The sequence below is a fragment of the Caretta caretta genome, chromosome 19 (assembly GCF_965140235.1).
Source record: "Caretta caretta isolate rCarCar2 chromosome 19, rCarCar1.hap1, whole genome shotgun sequence".
Lineage (NCBI taxonomy): Eukaryota > Metazoa > Chordata > Testudines > Cheloniidae > Caretta > Caretta caretta.
Window position 1 is genome coordinate 6,646,805 of NC_134224.1, and position 18,028 is coordinate 6,664,832.

General features: G+C 56.2%; 1 long non-coding RNA gene across 2 annotated transcripts in view; it reads right to left on the reverse strand.

Annotated features, from left to right (window-relative positions):
- LOC125624896 (uncharacterized) overlaps window positions 1-18,028 on the reverse strand; it is a 101,689-nt gene that overhangs the window by 9,558 nt on the left and 74,103 nt on the right. For both annotated transcript variants that reach the window (XR_007353416.2, XR_007353417.2), the window contains one exon: window positions 2,583-2,726. This is a non-coding gene — a long non-coding RNA (uncharacterized LOC125624896). The remainder of the gene's footprint in view (window positions 1-2,582; window positions 2,727-18,028) is intronic.

Sequence of the window (18,028 nt, forward strand, 5' to 3'; positions counted from 1 at the left end):
TAGTGACCTTCAATGGAAAAATAAATTGCCCTTGTCCTTCCTTTTTTTAAAAAAACCAAGTGTCCCCCTCTCCCTCCAGCTTCCTTCATTTATTTTATTTCCCTGCACTAGAAGTTCAGGTCAGGCCTAGGCTGGAGTCTTCTGTGGTGTTGGAGACCTAGTGCAACGAATGACATCACAAAAGTAAAGTCGGAGTAACAAGGTAGGGGACCGATGGTTGCTGGTGGCAGCTGTTTGTTTAGCTGCAGTGGCCAGTACTTTAGTGAGGGGAAAACAACCCTGCCCTTTCCATGAAGGGATTCACAGGGCTCCTTGGGAGCTAGAAGTCTTCATGAAAAGACCAGCCTTGACCTTCCTGCTTTGAAAATGAAAAGCAAGCAGCGGTTTTTTTTAAATCCAGGCCTTCTGATCCAGCATCAAGAAGCAAAACGAGGGCGCAGATCTCATCTTTACAATATTCTTGGCCTCTTACCTTTAAAAAGGAGGCCTGTCCCACCCCAGGACAAGATGCTTTTCCCCGGCTGTGTGCAGCCCCTGCGGGCAAAACTTATATAAGTGCCCCAGCCACCTCCACAGCAGCTGTCTCGGGATGGTGCAGGCCGGGGGAATCTGTAATCCACCCCTTAGTGATCATGAATCTTCAGCGGGACCACTACACCTGAGAGCCTATTTTCAGAGGACGTGATGCATGCTGCACATCCTGCTGCGTTCCCATTCGGGGTGGGGGAGAAGCTGGAATTCTGGCGGTTTAGTGTGAAAGGGCAACTCTGCAACCCAAATCCCTGCTGGGGGCGTGCCAGCTGCTGGCACTAGTGGGCAGCAGAGAGCTGCTCCTCCCCTAATCTTTCATCTTTGAGGGGTGACGGCAGGCTGGCATCATTCTGTCAAAGCCAGCCAGCTCTTCAGCTCAAGGCTGCAGCTGGCTACAGTCAGGAGCAGGGAAAAGTGATTGGGGCCATGCAAATGGCCTGGAACAAAGCAACCCAGGGGAACTGGTGTGTAAGGGGAGACCTCCAGAAAGTCAAACCTGCCGGCGCCGCAGCCTGGAGGACGCATGGGACAGGGGCTGGCACAGCCCAAGACAAGGCAGGTCTCGTTCAGACGTGTCCCTGGAATGGCCGCAGCAGGAGCGGTTACCCCGACGTGTAGGGAGGGAGCCACTGCTGACCCACGTAATAACAGAGATTGCTGCAACTGAAGGCCATGACACCTACCCAGTCATGAGGGCAGGCCCCCATCCTGCATCCCACCCCTGCCAACTGCACCCAGCAACACTTAGGTATGGGCGCGCCGAAACCAAAAGCAAAGAAGAAGGAAACACTGCCTGCTTCCCAGCGTGAAGGCGGATGCATTGCCTTGGCAGACGGGAGGGGAGGGAGTGGCACTACAAGGTGGCATGTCCAATGCACGGTGACCCTGGGTTCCTCCCAGTGCTCCACCTGCCTGATCATTATTTGACGGACATGCGCCCCGTAAGGCCGGGTGCATGGCAGCTGTCCCAGAGCTTTTCCAGGCTAATGCCCTGCCTTGTCCCTCATCTGGGGAGGAAACTCCACCTCAGCAGCCAGGCCAGGCAGTCTCAGTGCTGAGACAACACCAGCCCAGCCCAGGTGGGTGGGGATCGCGGGGGGGACCAGGGGCTGAAGTGTCGATAGGCGCTTGGCTGGAAAGAAGCTGTAATATACTGGCTGAAAGGGCCCCCCCACCCCAATCGCCTTAGAGCCAATCCCTCAATTCTATCCAGCCAGTAGTTAGAGGAACGAGAGGTGCCACAGTGTCCAATGGGCAGGGAGAAGCCGCTAGCAACTAGGGACAGAAAATGCACTAATCAGGAAAACCCAGGGCTCCGCTGGCTGTAGGATGGCGGGATCACTTCAGCATGTGCAAAGCCGCCACGTTAGCGAAGAGACCCGCTCAGAATGGGCGAGCGAGCGACTAAGGGCCCCTTGGGGCCAGGGCCTGTCTTTGTGGTCTGTGTCTGCAGAGACCCTGACTGGGGCCCTCCCTCGGTGCTACAGGACTGCAAATCAATAATTCTGCATCATGGCAGCTGCCAGCGGGACGCCCATTACAGGGCCAGGCCTCATACCCAGGAACAAGCAGGGGCGTGACAACCCTGAGCCCGCGCTCCTGAGTGAGAAATGCAGGTCATGCTGCACTTTCTGGCCCCTGCAGCCCCCGCCAAGTGCCCAGCTCCTGGCGTGGCAGGGTGGCTTAGTCTAGTGGCACTTGTTTATTCTAAGCCCCTTGCTTTTCTACCTGTCGGTGCTGCTCGCACACCCGACCACCAGATGGCCCTCCGGCCATGCCCGAGTCTCAGGCTCTGCAACAGATGGCACTTTGTTTTGCCAGCCTCCATATGCAGGGGAGACAATAACCCTGAGCCTGCCTGGTCCACACACCCCCCCCCCCCCCCATCTCCCATATGCATTTGCTTTACTTCGTCTGCACTGCCAAGCTCGTTCTGCGGCACCAGGGCCCCCCCTGGCCTAGGGCAGAGCGGTGTGTCTGACACACGCAGCTGGGGGGGACGGTGGGATGCCGAGAGCCATGCACAGCTATAGCGCTGGGATCAAACGTACCTTGGGTCACAAGTGCAGCGAGCCAGGCGGGCTCAGCCCTTATACCGAGCGCCGAGTTTCCTACGCTGGTCTGTGCAGAGCAGCCTGGGCGCACAGTGCTGGTTCGCCTCCCACTTCCCGTGGCTAAAGTGCACTGAAAAGACACTGAATACACCATCAGTTAAAACCAAGGCGTCCGGTGGCAGACTAACAGATTTAGTTGAGCATAAGCTTCCGTGGGTAAAAACCCCACCGGTGGGGTTTTTACCCTAACACGGCTACCCCCTGAGACTTGACCCCCATCCCTTAACTACTTCCCTGCAGGCGCTTGGTCACATCAGCAAAGGTTGGTGCTGCCACAGGGAGAGCTGTGTCCCTGTCGCCCCCCCCCCCCCCCCCCACAATGTCTGTGGCTCCCTGACCCAGTGCGGGTTTAGCCTCCGCACACGAGGTGGGAAGACCACCTAGGAGCCCGGACCGCTCAACTGTCCAGCTGGACCCAGGCGGAAGGAAGGACAGTCTGGCTTGAGCACAGTCTGGGCCCACAGGGCGCCTTGAACCGCCACATGCCTCCTGCTTCCTGCGCAGCATGCGAAGAATTGGGGCTTCCAGCAAAGCAAGCAGCCTCTGCCACCCGGGAGGGTCTGGTCCGCAGCGGCGTGCGCTCCAGCACGTCCCGTTCAAGGCCTCCGTGGGGGAGTCAGTGTGCCCCTTTGTACCCCCCCGGGACATGCCTGTTCCTCCGTGTGCTCCTACAGGGCTTTGAGCAGTAAGAAAACTCCCAGGGTCTCTGGGCTCTGCAGCTGCTGGCCTAGTGTGATTCCTCCCTGGCTGCTGGAACTGGACAGGGAGGGGCGGCGATGCTTTGGGCAGCCAGTGACCCCCGGGAGGGGCGGGGCGGTGCAGGCTCTCCAGCCACTGGCCCCAGCATGCTTTGCTCTTGCTGCAGCTCGGAGAGCTCCTGCTGGCAATCTAGGCCACCCGAGCACCATCTGTGCCAGCAAGATTATTGCAAATGAAATAAGAAAGGTCTTAGCCCAGAGATTAAATATTTAATAGCCGTGTTTATTCCACGGAGAAGAACATTCCTCCGTGAAGGGAGCTGGCAGGGCAGGGCAGGAACTGGCTTTTCACAGCCCTCCCCCCGTCCCGGTTCCACCTGCAAACCCAGGGAGACTGATGGGTGCATCTCCAGCCCTGACCCTTCGCCGTCACTGCACTCACACTCACGGGTGCAAGCAGGTCTTGACCTAGACGGCTACCCTGGGCCTCATTGCTCTGGCCAGGCCTGTGCATGGAGCACTTTGCCAGTAGCCTGGCGAAGCAGTCCCAGCGTGGACACAGCTTGTGCTGGCAAAACTGCCCCGCCCCGCCAGAGAAACAAGCTAGAACGTACCCGTGTAACTGCGTCTGCCCGTGGGGCTCCTGCCAGCACAGCTCTATCCCTCAGGGTCCCCCCGCTTCACACCCCAGACCAACAGAGCTAGCCCCTCCCTCGCCCAGGGGTTATACAGTGGTTCCACCCAGATCTTTCTGCTTGGTCAGCCTGCCGAGCACTAGCCCTGGGGCAGGCCCAGCCGGTGATTCAGTCTCCATGTTCATCAGGGAGCCTGCCCCCCCCCAACCCCACCCTATGGGGGAGTCTCCCCCCTGCCCCATGGCTGCGCTCACATGCCCTCCTCTCTCTCGCGAGCTGCCTGTGGCTTCTGGGAGGTGAATGAAATAGAGCGGCTGAGAGATGGTGCAAAGCCAAGCCACTGGCTGTTTCCACAGCAACAGCTGAGCGCTGATTTATTTCCAGGGTAATTAAAAATGCCTAGAGCAAAGCAGCAGTGCCCCCCCCCGCCACCCACCCAGCCACCCCCGCATTGGGCCACCTCCCCCACAGACCCTTCAGCCCTCAGACGCACAACCCCAGAGCCCTCCCAGGCCATGTAGGCTCACAAGAGCAGGCACTGGCAGATGGGGGCCCAAAGGGCGGGGAAATGAAGGGAGCGTGTCCCCCACGTCCCACCCTGAGAGGAGGGGGGGGGCTCTCTCCAGTCCTTCCCCCCACCCAGCACCTTGTCGTCCCCTTGTCTCAAGAGCTGCCTGCAATTTGCATTGGGCTGCAGGTCAGGGAACGTCCAGCTGGTGGGGTGTGACCTGCACCCCCCCCCCCACTTCCAACTCTCATCCCACCAGAATGGCCCCAGGGGCCCGGGAGCTGCACTAAGCCAAGGGCTGCTGCAAAGGTTCTTGTCCTGGAGTCGCCCCCCCCCTCCTGCAGCCAGGCCTCGAATTCAACTCAGTGCAGCTTAGGAGCCAGCCCCCCTGCTGGCCCCCAACCTGTCTCTGTGACGGTGCCCTAGCCCGCTGGAGGGCAGCTGCCAATCAGGGCCCAAGAGGGACAGCATGGAATTAAGGCTGGTTTGAGGCTGCAACCGCTGAGGGAGAGCATGTCAGCGCAGCCATGGGGCTGGGGGGAGACCCGGTGGGAGGACGAGAGACACGGGCAGGGGGCCAGCAGGGCTCCACAGGCGAAACAAAGGGGCCAGTGGGCAGAAACATCCAGCAACTACCAGTACGTATGCTCCTCACCAGCAGGGAGGTAGGTAAGATTGCATCGTCAGCCCCTCTGGCGTGGAACATGCAGAGGCTTACCAGTGTCTGCCCCCGGCAGCTGCAAAGGGCCCCGCAGCCATTGGGGAAAGCAGAGGAGAGTGCGGGAGGCAGAGGGTCTCAGGCTAGAGCAGACCCCATTCTGTGTGTGGAAAGCGCTATGGGATCTGTCATGGCCACAAGTAGCCGGGACCTCGGCTTCCCGTCATCTCACAAGCCAGGCCAGAGGGCTGCTCTGAGAGACGGAAATAAATGGCCCGTCCCCAGCCGCATGTTCCCATCACCAGGTACGGATGCAGCCGGATCGGCTCGACGACAGGAAGGGCTTTGGGATGCAGGCGCCATGGGAACATCCACAGCAGCTGCTCCTGGAACGGGGGCTTGTGTGACTCCCCCAGAGCAGCCACTGGGGATCCTGGGGATCCTTGCAATGCTGCGTGCCTGGAGCTTTCAGGATTAGCTTCCAGGATCCCCCCACCCCGAAGGGGTTAGCTCCTGGCGATCCTTTTGGGGTGTGAGAGGAAAGGCTGCCCTGCAGATATGTGTGAAAGGACGCGCTGCAACCCAAATCCCTGCCAGCTGGGACTTCCAGCTGCTGGCACTAGTGGGCAGCAGAGAGCTGCTCCTCTCCCATCGCCAGCTCAAGGATGGGGCTCCCTGGAGTCAGGAGCAGGGGAAAGGGATTGGGGCCCTGAGAACCCGGGAAAGCTAGGGTGTAAGGGGGAGGGGTGAAAGGTGGGGGATGGGGCGGGGACAACGAACCTGCAGAAAGCGCTGCAGCCTGGAGGAAGGATGGGACAGGGGCTGGCACAACCCAAGACAAGGCAGGTCCAATTCAGACACTTCTCTGGACCCGCCTCGGGGAAGCGGTTACACCGGGAAAGGACCTGAGTGGACCCAAGTAATGACAGAGGTGGTGGCAGGGCAGGACATCTACAACCCAGAGACACTTATTAAGGAGCACCCAGAAAACAAAGGAGAAGGAAACTCTCCATCTGTTTCCCAGAGTGAAGGCGAACGTGTAGGGCTGCCCCCAGCCGAGCTGCCCTCTGAAGTCCTGCAATGTGGATTTCAGGGCAAAGCTGAATCCGTGTCCCTGCCTGTCAGCAGGATGTAAACAGACATTGTGCAAACCAACGTCTTCAAACAAGAGAGGGGAGAAGAGCTGGGCTGCAGCTTCTTCCTCACGCTTCTCGTGCATCCAGCGGCGACAGGCCTGTGTTACCCCCTTCTGCGCCCCAAATCTGGGACTGTCTTCCCTATGCAGATGACCTCATTGTGTTACCCACTGAGCATGGCACCTCCTGCTGGAGATGAGCTGGGGGCCCCAGGAAACAACCTGGAAAAGAACAGCAACCGGTCAAGCCCCCAAACAAACAATCAAAAATCGAACGACCCTTCACCAGGAGCAGAGCTAGGCTCCAGTGTGACTCTGCATCCCTCTGCTTCACAGCTTCAGAGTGGCTGTGAGAACAGTCCAAGAGAAAAGCGCTGTGTGTTTTCTGCCCGATGACAGCAACAACCTGGGATCAGACTTTGGCGAAGGTTTATAACGTAATCCAACCCAAGATCAGACACTGCACATCTCAAGTCTCTTGAGCAGGCTATCCTAAACGGGACAAACCTGCAGTCTTGTAAACAAATGCTAGATGGACGTCAGGATTCTGCAAACCATGGGAGAACTTGGTTGAGACCCCTAGATTAACAATGTACAGTGCAAAAAAACTGGTGATGCCAACTCCAACCCAGTAGCACGAAGCACTAGACGATCAAAAATTAACGCTAGACAAATGCACTCCCTGTTCATAAAAAAACAGTACTCCTAGGCTTTCCTAGTGCCAGCCTCCAGACCAGCAAAGCAAACAGCCCCACCCAACAAGCAAACAAAGACAGAAACCTACAGAGACAAAACAGTCACCTGGTGAAACAATCGGCCTGGAAAAAAAATCTAATCATGAGATCCAGGTTCTGTTTACAGACCTGCAAACTACCTTGCTACATGCAACCATGAAGTGAGCTGTAGCTCACGAAAGCTCATGCTCAAATAAATTGGTTAGTCTCTAAGGTGGCACAAGTCCTCCTTTTCTTTTTACCTTGCTACAGTGACAGGTTTTAGAGCAGAAGCCGTGTTAGTGAAGTCTACAGAACAGAGACAGGCCCTTGTCAAACATAGAATCCCTTATCGCCAACTGGAAATAGGACATGCAAAGCACAGTTGCGGAACTCAGACTTTAAGGCCAGACGGGACCATCAAACTCTCAAGAGGAAAGACCATAGATACAGCCAAATGTGACACAAAGCATCAGAACCAAGAGGCATTTTTTTACTCCATCGTCCAAGAGCGCAAGGAGAGGGAGATGATAGCTCTGAGGATCTAAGAGACTTTCCATTACAAAGCACGGTGGAAAAAGACCCTGTGTGGCCCTAGGAGAATGGCAAGAAACAGCCGAAACAGCGCCTCTCAGCCCATCATCCTGCCATCTATCTGGAAGGCTACGAAAGGATGCAAAGACTGCAGCATTGTTTAGTCCAATAGGAAGCCCTGGCCTGGCTTGACGTGAGCTATGTCCCAGCAGACTGTCCTTGGTGGAGCCAAGAATATAGGGAGTTTTGATTTGATTTTTGGAAGAACAAAGGGGGAGGAGAAAGGGACTGGAAGGGGAGGGGAGGAGCAGAAAGCTGGACTGGAAGGAACGGGGGTGCTGTGCAGGAGAGCAGATTCCATTCAATCAGATTCAAAGCCCAGTTCCCCTCCGCTCTTTCCAATCCCCCACAAGCTCCCTCCAGTGCTCCCTAGTGCATGTTGGGCGTTCTCACTTTGCTCTTGTGAATAACACCAGAAGGGACTGGCTTGGACCTTTGTGACACTGCCAAAATGGTAGCTGGTGGCTGGCCCCTGGCCGCGCACTGGTCCCCGGGTGCTGTTCCCTTCTGCAGCTAAGAGCCTGGGTAAGGAATGCCACAGCATGAATGAGGAGTGAACCCGCTGTTTAGGGCAGCCAACAATGGACCCAGGAGTGGCAGAAGGTCCCTAAAAGTGGCAGGGGGGGCACCAGTGGCCAAACCATGGCCCCACCTCCCCACGCCATCCCTTCCCCCAAGGCCCTGCTCCCACACTGCCTCCTCCCCCCAAGACCCCACCCCCCACTTGCTCCTCTCCCGCAGCAATCGCCCACCCTTACGGATGGTGAAAAGTGGGAGGGCCATGGTCCCCTGCCCCCCCCCCATTCCCGTGCCCCTGAATGGGCTCCATGGACCTCTGGACTCTGGAAGTCCCTCAGCTCTCGTTGCTAGCAGGAGTCCGATTGGAGTCGGGAGGAGAGTTCCTCTCAGGCCCAGGGGCATGGTTAATACCCCCTGGTTTAAATGGGGCTGGTCTTTTTACCCTAACACCAACGCTGTGACATGGGGAGATGATGCTGCACCATTGTGACCCGGTTGGCGTTGGACTGAGGACTCCAAACCACGCACAGGCCAGCGCACCCTGGCTTCTGCCCAGGAAGAGCTCAGGACGGGGGAGAAGCAGGTTGAGTACTTTATTGCAACAGAGACACTAGGCAGGGGGGCCTCAGGGCAGGAAAAGCCAGGGAAGCTGCAGATCAGGATGGGGGTGCAAAGCAATTGTGGTTCGGAGCGTTCGAAGCCAGAGGGGCTCCCCCATCCGTGATGGTGGAACCCTCTCTCAATAACACTTTCTGCAGTGGTGCTGACCAGATGTTCTTCTGACCTTCACCGGATGTTCTTCTGACCTTCACCAGATGTTCAGCTGTTCCCGGTAGCAGGAAAATGGACGGCACTGGGTGAGTTTGATAGAGTTGCTGGGGCTCAGGGTGTCCCCAGAGAGCAGTCCAGCATCCCAGGCCATCTATGGCTTTCCCGGCTAATCAGCAGGCAATGCAGCCCACAGAGGTGCTGACAGGCTGTGCTTTGCCACAGCCGGCTGGAATGGTCTTTTGATCATGGTGGTTATACAGTCTCACCCATCCTTGGCAGTGCACGAGCCCTTGCTCTGACACCCTCCTGACAAGGGGGAAAACCACAGGTGATCAAAGACGCTGCCGAGTTCTTCCAGGGCTTTCACCTCTGGCGCTCGGCCGCCTTTCCCAGACACCCGTGTCTGGATTTATAATTAAAGTTTGACCAGAATTCCTGGCACCACGCCAGCAAAAGGGGGCTGTCTCCTGTCAACTGAGAAAGCAGGCCTGTTCTTCTGCTCCCCTCCAGCTCACCTTGTGTGTGTGATCTAGTACACACACGCATAGGCACACACAGACAGAGAGGAGTGGAATTCCCCCATGAGTGGGCTGTAATGTCAACCATTAAGGACAGGGAGGGGGATACACACACACACACACAGTGAGAGTGGAATTTCCCCATCACTGGGCTTCAAATTGCACATTGCAAATACATGCAAATACATTAGCCCAGCGACACAACCTCCAATAAGCGATTCCTTCTCCCCACCCCCACCCCCGTTTCCTTGGCAGACACAATGCTGGCCCCTGAACTGCAGCCAAGGATGCTCTGGAGCCTGATCTCAGGAAGCAGGAGAAGTGTCGGAGTAACACAGACGCCCCCTCCCCCAGCCCTGTCCGGCTTGCCCCTGCACTGAGCCAGGCGGCTAGCTCTGCATCAAAAGACCTGCAATTAGCCGAGCATGGGGGTCCAATGTTAATTTTGCTCTTTAGCTGCCTGGCAAGTGAAAATCCGTGGCCACAAAGTCAACGCAGGCTCTGGCCCGGAGGCAGAAAAGGAGTGGGAGGTGTGGGGAAGGGATCAGGCCCATTTTACGATTGTATGCCAGGCTGGCAGATGAGCCCTGAGGGCATCTCTCTGCAGCCTGTGTATTGGAGGGGGTGGTTCTCTGGGTCCAGCCCTATCAGCTCCCCTCAGGAGCCAGCGATGGTTAGAGGGAGCTGATCAGTCAGCTAGGCCCAATGTCCCTCCAGACTTTGCTTTCTCTTTTCCTTCTGTTTCCAAGTGATCAACCAGGCCGGGGTTTATGATGCAGCAAGGGAGAGGCCGTCCCTGTGTGCGCTGTCCAGAACTGGGTTTGCTGCACATCTGCAATGGGCTGCTCCTTCAGGTTTATTAGGTCTTTCTGGCTGCTTAGCAGGGGCAAGGCGGTGGGCCATGGTGCCAGGCTGCTGGAATTCAGACACTCAGAAGGTTGCTGCCCGAAAGGAGCGGGAGATGTAGGATCACATATCCAGGGAGGGGGGTACATAGAAGCAAATCCTGTGGCTGTTGCCGTGAGCTTCCTCAAAAACAGTGCCAGCCACATCTTCCATCCCCACAGCGGTGCCCGGGGACTCCCCGGGCTGCAGGCATCCTCACAGCAGCACCCTGACACTGCGGGCAGGGACCCCCAGTCCTGTGAGCTTCCTCACAGCAGTGCCCTCTGTACGCTCTCTCCATACACTGCTATAAAGGGCTCGCTTCGGAACAGAATGTGACAGTGAACAGTTTAAAGTCGATTTAGCAAACGTGCTTTAACAAGCACAGTTCTAAACAGGACGGGGCACCTAGCACTTAATAAGGCGTTAGCTGGGGTGGTCCACCCTAGGGTTAACTGCACCCAGCTCACAGGTCTTGACTGGCCTCCCTGCTCCTCATCCCGCTCCATCCACATGGAATTCCTCTGCCAGAATTTTGCTCCGCTTCTTCAGCCCAGTGGAGTGAGGAACAATGGCCCAGACCTGGCGTTGTCCCTGCTCAATCCCCATTTCCAAGCTATTGACACCCGATTGGGGGGGATGAGGAAACTTTCCAACCTCCTGAATGGCTACCATGGAAACCACAGGAGAGGCTGGAACGTACCCATGGGAACAGCTGTCTTCACCCCCCCTCTCCTATTTCACACAGATTGGAGGGGGCGATGCCTGGAGAATGAAATGATTCCCTCTTTAAAGGAGAGAAAAAAGATCTGGGGCTGTAATGGGAAGTTGGGGGCTTCACTGTTCAGCATTCAGCCCCTTAGGGATGGGCTGGGGGAGATGCGACCCACTAGGGCTCCTGGAAGATGGGAGGGAGAATCCCCAGGCATTGCACCAGGACAGCAGAGGGGAGGCTGCCCGGCTTGGAGAGGTCAGCACCAGCACTAGGAAATAACTAACAGGCCAGGCGTGCGGGGCAAAAACACCATCCTGTGTGCATGGTGTGCCGGCCACAGGCCTCTGTGGGGAGGTGCCATGAACATATTGGACCACACACTCTAGGGACAGGCCTGGGGAGAAGGGCTGGGGTCTCTGACCAACGGTCCCTGATTCACGGTGGCCCTTCATCTCAGGGTGACCCTGCCTCCCAACCAGTCTGTGCTTTGGCTTCCCCCAGGGATAATTGCTCCCCTGGAGTCCTGCTTCTCTGAAGACCCCATAGTGACTGGGTTCCTACTCTCCGATTGGGACCCGCTAGCATGAGACAGGCAAGGACCCTGCCAACTCTCCAGGATTTCTGGCCCTGGGAAGGACAGGGACAGCCCAGCCCCCAGTGTCTATACCTCCACACCACCTCATCACTGCCCTGAGCAGTGCTCCAAAGAGCCCCTCAAACTCCAAGGGTCATAGACACCCCCAAAATACTGACAGTGAGGACAAGGTCACCAAGAAAGCCACCGAGCTTGAAATGTTCCCCCGTCACCCCACTCTGAGGGGAGGTGGGTGGGTGAGGGGGATTCCAGCCCCATGAGCTGGTAAAGCAATTATCCCATCCTATTGGCTGGATTCCTGCTCCGTGTAGCTTGGGAAATGGCAGAGGAATCTCCACAAACCCACCAGTCCTCCAAGGAAAGGAACCGGAACCGTATGAGACAGTTTTGTGCACGATGCAGGGGAATCGCAGGGACTTCCCAGATCCGCCATCCATAACAGGTGCCAACAGGTGTCCTCCAGGTGAGGACAAAAAGAGGTTTGTACCAGGAGGAAGGAGGCAGGAACGCAGCAAGAAACAGATTCCCTCCTGTTAGCACCAGTTAGAGCATCAGCTCAGACGCTTCCATCATAAGGCAATGGTTGCTAAAGGAGGATGCTGAAAACCTCCTTTCAGTAGGACACAGATCTCCCGCCAGCCTAGGTCAGGCCCCCCACGACTCCATCCACAGAACCTGGGTTCGGTGCGCACTTCATGGAGGGAGCTGGTGACCCCGTGCCCCACGTCGCACCAATGTCACTGATCCACATGAACCGGGGCAGCCGGCACCCCCTCACTTGCAGAGGTGTCAACAAGCCAAAGGTGACATCGGCCCCACTGCTAAAAGTATCAAGAGAAGCCGGTGCTGCAAGGAGCCGCCCCAGGGGAAGAGGGGAACTCCAAGGATGCAGAAACAGCGTCCGATCCGAAGTCCACCTGGGGGTGGCTATGACACCGTCCCACTGCTGGCCCCTGGCAGAAAGCGCCGGCAGCGGAGTGGTCTAGAGGGGGGCACTGAGATGCTGGTGGGGGGCTTGGAGAGCCAGGCTCCCGTCAGTCTCACACTAGGGAGCTGAGCCCCCAGAGGAGGAAATCCAGTTGGCATGGGTTCCTCAGAGACTGGTATTGACGCACTGTGGTGAAGTGCTTTGAGATCCTCGGATGGAAGGCACTCGACCTTAGGGGTGTGGCATGGGTCATTCTGAAGCCGCCCTGGCTCTTGGAGGCCGGAAAGTGGCACCTAGAAAGGACTGTGGCAGCAAGGCTGTGGCCCTCAGCACAGGTTCCTGAATTCAAGGAGGCCGTCAGTTTCCTCAGTAGAGCCAGGCTGAGCAAGGGGCTAACTTGAACCCTGTACCACGGTCCCCCTAAACTGCAGAGCACCGACAGTTCTCTCAGCCCTTCCAAGGTTCAAACCACCGGGGTGGGAGCCAGGCTTCAGTCCCGCAGGGCAGACAAGTTTTAATGGCACAATCTCATGGCTCAGATCGATGAGCGGAATTGACTGACGAGCCCGCGGACTGCCCTGAGAGAAGAGGAACGCCAGGCCCCAGCATCTCTCAGTAAAGGCTTGATGCTCTGTCCATCCAGGTATCCATCCCGATGCAGAAGTGCTGGAAACCTGAAGAGCTGAATGCCTTCTCCCTTCCCCGTGACCCAGTCTAGAGAGGGCCTCCTGCCCGTAGCCCCAGCTCCTCAGTGTCCCTCCCTCCCCCTTCCCAGGGCTTCTACCTGCAACCAGAATGAGCAACTGTGCCAGGATGGCACCTTCCCTGGTATGGTGGCTGACCCTGCACCCTGGCCAGTCCTGCCCATCCTTGCACAATCCTCCCTGAGTCTATTTATCGCCAGGGAATGGAAACTGCCAGGGAGATGGAAATCAGATAGACTCTAGTCACCCATCCCCCCGACCCCTAGACAGTGTAAAGCAGCCCCTGAACCAGCTGCTGCGAGGTTCTTTGGCAGACAGAGCTTTGTGCCGGCTCCACTGGAGAAGACAGATTGCCTGGCCAACAACAGCCCCCTGCCACTGGCCTTTCCGCAGGCCCTGCCCGGCGAGCGTGCTGGCTAATCTGAATGTTTTGACGTCCTCTCTGGTGTGAAGCGCAGCCCAGGGGCTTCCACTCCAGCTCAGCTCCGCATTATCTCTCAATAAACTGTCTCAGCTAAGCAAACGGGGGCTAAGCCACTAATTCCTGCTCTGTCTTTTCTCCCCAGCCGACCTACATGGTTCCCATCACCATGCGCCTCCCCCAAGACATTCACATCCACACACACACCTGCACCCCCCTTCAACAGGCCCTGCTATTACCATCCCCTGACCCGGGAAAGCCCTTGATCCCAGCAGTCACTGTCGCTCCCGGTTAATTTTCTTTTGTTTCAATGAGTCGGGACATGGGCAGATGGAGGCAGCGGCCGGCTCGGGGCAGATGAGGCCATTTGGCAGCAGGAGGCACCCAGGTCTCAGTGCTCACTCCAGGCCCATCCACCAGGACACAAGCTTCAAGCAAAAGGGGATCAAATACCCTTCCCAAACATATCAGCCCCTTTTGGGGCTGCCCCTGGTGGAGGAAGGGCTGCAGCTAGCCATTGGCCAGGGAGTCCAGGAATCTGCCAGACCTGCCAGTGAAATCTTAGAACTTAAGAACGGCCAGACGGGGTCAGACCAAAGGTCCATCTAGCCCCGTCTCCTCTCTTCTGACAGTGGCCAAGGCCAGGTGCTTCAGAGGGCATGAACAGAACAAGTGATCCCATGGGTTTCCATGGGACCTGTGTTTCTAATGACAGGGCTGAACTGAACCAGGAGCTGGCCCCACACCAGACTTGTTTTATCCTCAGTGGGGTTTATTGCTGGTCATTGTAGCAGAAACACCCAGCTAATGTGCTAAGCCCACTATCCCGAGTCACCTCCCGCTCCTCCCCAGGGGACTCAACTGCCCTCTACCAAAACCTCCAGCCTCCCCCAGGACAGCTTCTGTGGTGCAATCAAGCCTCGTCCGCACTCCAATCTACAGCACGGTGTGAACTGGTGGGGCAGGGGCAGCGTATAATACATGAAACTTAACACCCAGCCAAACAGCATAGGGGCTGCTGGACGTGGTGCCTTGGTCGGTCCTATCCTGAGTCAGTAAACAAACTCGGATTTCAAAATTCACCTGCAGCTGTGGCAGATTCCCTGTGCACTGCCAGCTCCTGGGACCTGGCCATAGACTCTGGGGTCAAATTGCCACTGAAAATGCAAAGCCTTGCCTGTGGAAGTGTCTCCTCTGGGTAGCCAGGTCCCCTCTCCGGGTCCCCTTTGGCTCGTTCTCAGGAGCTATCTGCTCTGATGTGAACCACAAGGCCAGTGTCAAAGCATCCAGGAGGAGGAAGAATGAAGCCAGCTCCACCTGACCTGACCCCCATTGGACCAGGAGATGCATCCACGGGCCAAAACCAAGCTCCCTCTAAGTCTACATGCCAGCATCGTTCCACAGGCGATAGTCCCATGGTCCCGCAGCCCTTAGGTAACTATGGATGTGAGTCACAAAGCAGAGAGATGAGCTCGTGATACCCGAGCCCGCTCCTTTCCCAGCACAGCTCACAACTTTGGAGAACAGCAGCTCTCTCTCTCTCTAATTAGGCAGCCATAGGCATCTCCCTCATGGGATAAATCAGACACCTGGCTCCAACCTGGTGTCGTTCACTTGATCCCCTCTCAGGCACGTTTCAGTGGATTCCCTGCCTCTAGCCTCCACCCCGAACCAGCCCTACCTCTGACAACCAGAAGGCCCCGGGAGGCAGTCCAGAGTAAGCGGACCCAAGGCCTGAGGAGAGCGGTGTTCGTGGACAGAGCTCGGTGGTCAGTAACAATGCTTGCACTTATGTCCAATCTGCGCTAGAAAAGCTTTGCCGGTAGAGAGGTCTTGGAGACGCAGTTCATGCCAGCATACGCTGCTCTCGCTTAAACCGGTGCCCTGAACACAAAAGCCACAGGGTGAAAATAAGGACTTTGGTGCCAATATCACTTCAGCCGTACAAGAGCTTTTCCCAGTATAAAGATGTAAAATCTCACCCCTGTAGCCAACACTGTGACACCAGCAAAAGTCTTAAGCGCAGGCCAGGCCTGACATGGCAGCCTCCACCTCCTCAGCTCAGAGCACTTGATAAACCAGTGGCAGAGCATTTCTTCCCTATGCAGTTAAATGACATGCCCAAGATCATCCAATGAGTCTGTGGCGGAACCAGGAAAGGAGAAGCCCGACATCGCAGCGCTTACTGCTAATCCATACTGCCTCCCATAACCCACTCACCATAATAGTCAAGGGAGGGTAAAACAAACGGGGCCCCGCTGTCAGATCCACGTGGCACTGGAGTGCACAGGAGCCGCACGCTGGGGCTCAAGGGCAGGACTTGGCCTGTTATCTTATCTTCTCCTCTGGGCCGTACTGTTAATATTAAGCACCTTCTGCAAAGGGAAGGGCAGGGAACCCTGAAAGATTGTATCACAAGCTCTGAATTGGCTAATCGTGCCTCAGTTCAGTCACCGAGACTGTGGTGACACATTTCCTGCCAAGGGATCCCTGAACAGGCAACTCAGCCTTGAGGATAAAGCCCAGGCTCTTCCCCCCTCCCTGCACGTAACACACCCTGCATTGTGTCAGGAGCCTGGCTCCAGGGACTTTGCACTGTCCTCAGACTCCACCCTCTGCAGGGTGGAGGGAGAGTGTTGTATGTGTGTTTAAAATCCTCTCCGTCCAGAATTGCATCATGCCATCAAATGCTCCCAAGACGGTGGCTTTTCCACTCATGTTCTTTTCCTCTTTTTGTCTCACTTGCTCTGGAGGAGGAGGAGGGGAGGGATGGGCACCTACTTGCTGAAGGGTAAAAGGAAGGATCATGCTACATGCTGGCAGTATTGCCCCAGTAGGGCCCAGCTCCCAGCTGAACTGCCCTTTAACACAAGCAGGGATCCCAGCATTGAGTTTCTTCACGCCAGAGCCCCATCCTCTGCCGGTGCCAGCCAGGACTCATTGGCATGCGCTCTTCACACCCCTAGCTAGGATACCGACAGCGTGAGCTTCCTCACAGCAGTGCCCTGCCAGAGCCAGCTAAAGCTGCAAGTTTCCTTACTAGCTATACCTGATGACACCAACTAGCATTGCACCTTGGTGACCCCTCTTACAGCTGGGTGTCTTGTCAATTTCAGCACTCACAACTCCAGGGCTGTGAGCTTCCCTACCACGGTGCCCCATCAGTGATAGCTCAGCTTCCCGCAAGGGCAGTGAATTCACAGGTATTATCAGCTGGGAGAGGTCAGATGCTGGTTGTCCATGGCAGCTCCTTCCAGAATCCCTGACGAAACAGGAAAGCTCAGTTCCTCAGGCCAGTTTATTTGAACAAGGATTGGATGATCAGCCCTGTGACTGAGTGCAAATAGCTGCTCCCCTGTCACAAGAAGCTTCTTTCCACTGAAGTGATTGAAGCATCCTGGGGACACTCCTGTTGGCACATTCATCTTGTGACACCTGAAGATGAGCTAAATCTTGGCTTCTGTCGGTAATCCCTGGAGACAGTCCCTGCGCCTCAGACAGATAATGCGGCCTGCACTGTCAGTTTCTAAACCCACAGAGTCATTAGTCATTTGGGGCTGAGCCGGCCGGGGAAGCCTGGTTAGATTCCCACACGAGGAACTTCCTGCTGACCCCTGGGGTAAGGATCAGAACGCCATCCCTGGATTTCACACCCGGATACACATCATTCCAACAGGAAGGGCAGAAATGTCTGTTACCCATCTCTACAGAAGATGGGGGTGAGAGTTTATGCGGTGTTGCTGTAGCTGAGTTGGTCCCAGGATAGTACAGAGACAAAGGGGGTGCGGGAATATCTTCTGTTGGTGAGAGAGAGACAAGCTTTTGAGCTTACACAGAGCTCTTCCTCAGGTCTGGGAAACGAACTCAGTAGTCCCTGGTAATAAATACAAGAGTGTGTCAGTCTAACAGAAGAGGGGAAATGAACTCGTGGTAAAAGGCACAGGCCTGGGAACCAGGATACGTGGGGCCTATTCCCAACTCTGCCAGATCCATTGTGTGACCTTGGAGGATGCATCGTCAAAATCACTCTGAGCCTCAAGTGCCCTGTGAAAAGGGGGCTTGTGCCATTACTGCATAGAGGGCTGTGAGGGTTAATTTAAAGCAAGTACAAATGCTTTGAGATCATTTGCTGGGAGCTGCTTTGCAAGAGCGTGACTACCCAGGAGGAAAGGGAATTGCCGAGTGTCCTCCAATGGGGTGTCACTAGAATTTGACCCCTGCCTGGTGTGTTTTCAGAATGACTGCTGATGACCCCAGAGGTTGTGATGGGGGCATATGCTGCAAGCTAGGTGGAAGGGAATGGAGAAGAGAAAATGTAAGGCAGATAAACATCCTGACAATGGGATCTTTTAGGGTGTGGAACAGTCTCTCCAAGGGACAAAACTG